Here is a 369-nt window from a genome sequence, read left to right on the forward strand (position 1 = left end):
CAGTCAATAATATAACGGAATCGCAAAAGAAAATAGATTGCGCCAAGTCTCGAACCCTTCCGCCAAGCCACCATCCGATCGCATTAAATAAAAATGCTCTATTGCCCTTTAGTTTAAGGGCCCCACGTTGGGCGCCAAATTTTGTCACGCGCTCCCGTGAGTTAGATATCTCGCGCGAGCGCGGATCAAAACGAAAAAGGGTGAAACCGCGTAGGATTTCGGGAGGGAGGATGGTAGCCCTCCGGATTTCGTCCCTCCGGCGACCGACAAGGGGCAGCGACACGAAGGTTGGGCGCCAGACGTGCTCGGCGGCACGTCACTCGCGAAACGCGAATTTTCAGCAATAACGCGATAGCAAAAAGTGATTAC

The sequence above is a fragment of the Wasmannia auropunctata genome, unplaced genomic scaffold (genome assembly GCF_000956235.1).
Source record: "Wasmannia auropunctata unplaced genomic scaffold, wasmannia.A_1.0 LD336088.1, whole genome shotgun sequence".
In the NCBI taxonomy this organism is placed as follows: domain Eukaryota; kingdom Metazoa; phylum Arthropoda; class Insecta; order Hymenoptera; family Formicidae; genus Wasmannia; species Wasmannia auropunctata.